Consider the following 2525-nt stretch of genomic DNA (forward strand, 5'->3'; position numbering starts at 1 on the left):
AGCATCTCTAAGTTTTAGTTACCAAGCCTGAAAATTAGAATTAATATCATGTAACTTTTATGGTTACGATGAGTGCTCAATGAGAAAATATGGGTAAATATGATTGATATAGCACCAGATACATGGCAGTTAGTCAACAAATATTTCTTCCCATTCCAGTCCTGCATCATGATTTATTAATACTACTATTTTGATATATATATGTTTCTGGCCAGTTGTTACATTGTTTATATGTTGTTATCTCTCCTAAGAGATTGCAAGCTCTCCAAAACCTGGAATCATCTTTTATGCATTCTTTGCCTTCCCCAGTTACATAAGAAATGGGCCTTACACATAATAGAGCCTGAATAAATTGTAAGGTTAACCATAGAAATAGTTTTCCCCTAACCATGGTGGCCACGAAATCAACAGTTCAGAAAAATACGCTGCAGTCCATGAAAGGGAAGGTTCAGGGACTAGTAACTGCAGTCTTTATATAAGCCTATGTTTGGAAAAGAGAGGATAAATTTCAATTCTTAGAAAATTTGAAATCTGTCCAGGGCAGTCACACCTTGTCCAGTGTCACCTTCATATAAGCTTGATTGACATTTTCCAATTCATGAATAAAGATGTACATGAAATGATCTTAAGCATTGCTTCCTGTTTGATTATATATTCTTTCTTTTGTACCTTCATTTATTCAATCAAAATATTTTCTTCAATATCTATTATGTTCTAAATGCTGGGCTAGGTGTTGGGAATGCATGCATAAGTCCTACCTTTTAGGTGACTTATAGTCAAAATGAAATATATATTATATTCTGCATCATGATAGGATAAATTGCTAAAGTTTAGGTTATTGTGACAAGGGAAAATATTCATTTTAAAGCTTTAATAATAAACACATCACTGACCTGTTTGTAGTATTTCAGAAAATACTGTATTACTCTGTCTTCTTTAGTGCTTGAAAGTTTGCAGTGAACACTCACAGACAGATAACACACACATATAATCTCTTCATTTTGATACTTCTAATTTACCAGCCTTAACTAAAAGTAAATACACTGGGTTAATCTAAGGCAGAGATTTGAAGGGAGAGATAGGGAGATTGAGGAAAGAAAATCAATAAAGGGAAAAAGCAGGTGAAAAGGGAGAGAGGATGCAAGTTGTTAAGGACACCCTTTCAATGGCAATTGTCCTACTCTCCTAAGTTTTCTCAGAACTCAGCTTTGTTTTAGGATTCCAGCTGCTTCTTCAGATTTTAACTTCCATTTTTTTGTTTGAGCTTTCTATGAAGTGAGTATATCGGTTTCACAAGTGGATCCGGCTTAGACCTAGACCCCTAGAGAGTCTGCAGGGTTCAGCCTTCTCAGGAAGAACATGAATTTCACAGCCTGCTTTGGAAGTAGGGGAAAGGTGTCCAGAAAAAACTGCACAGTCTTGAACACTCTCTACCCTTGTATCTCATTTATGGAACTACCTCATTTTGATTTGATGAGAGTAACATCTGAAATATATATCAAAGCTTTCCATGAATACAATTTGAGGCCAGAATCCCTTGTAGTTTAGCTTTCTGCAAACTGACCTGCCCATAAGTTCACCTGGAGTCCTTTGCAAATAAAAATACCCAGGGTCCTACTGAATTATATTCTTCCAGTGGAAGGTCTCAAGAAATAGACATTTTAATGAATGCCCCTCTTATCTTTTATAACCAAGCAAATTTGAGAAACTGAAATTATACTAGTGGACCACTAACCTCTCAATACCTATCCTCCATCCCCTGCCAGTTTTAACATGAAACAAGTCAGAAATGGTCAAGCCCCTTTATATTTTCTGACCTCGCCAGACTCAACCCTGAGTGTTTTGTGACCTGTCTAACATATGTCAGGAAGTTGGAGAAGCCTTTAGTAAACAAGGTAAAATGTATGGGGTCACAGAATGCTAAAGTTTTGAGGGCTCTTTCAAAGTAAGGGATCTTGATGCTTCATTTTTCATATAGGGTGGCTCAGAGGTGTGAACTGTGCTGTCTTGGGTCATGAAGTGGGCAAGAGCAGAGCCAGAAGGGAGCTTTCTTGACTGCAAGCATCACTTTCCCATGTGATTGTCTTATATAACCCAGTATATTTGGTCAGGGTCAATTTGCTTTCCCCTTCATTCTCAAATGCCATTATGATTCAACCTCATGACAAACAGCAGTTGCTTTCTTGAAGTAGCAATGGAATGCAATACTGAATCTTGTGGAGGACAGGGTTTCACTGTGGTTTGAAGTTTTTTCTACACTCTCTCCACCTACGTATATTTACATCTCCCACATTCTTAACTGCATTACCGTCAAATGCTTCATTACTGAGGCTCAGCCAGGAGGACATGCCCTGGGGAGTTTATTCACAGATGAATGTATTATTCACAAGCTTGATCTGATCATACAAAATCTGCACTATAACCACATGCCCCGAGGAAATTTCTTTCATAAACCTAAATGATTATACTTAAAAGAATGGTGTGGATGTATTTGAGCTGGAAAGGGTGGAGCTTTTGCAAATTTG

This window comes from Dasypus novemcinctus, chromosome 4, assembly GCF_030445035.2.
Source record: "Dasypus novemcinctus isolate mDasNov1 chromosome 4, mDasNov1.1.hap2, whole genome shotgun sequence".
Taxonomy (NCBI): domain Eukaryota; kingdom Metazoa; phylum Chordata; class Mammalia; order Cingulata; family Dasypodidae; genus Dasypus; species Dasypus novemcinctus.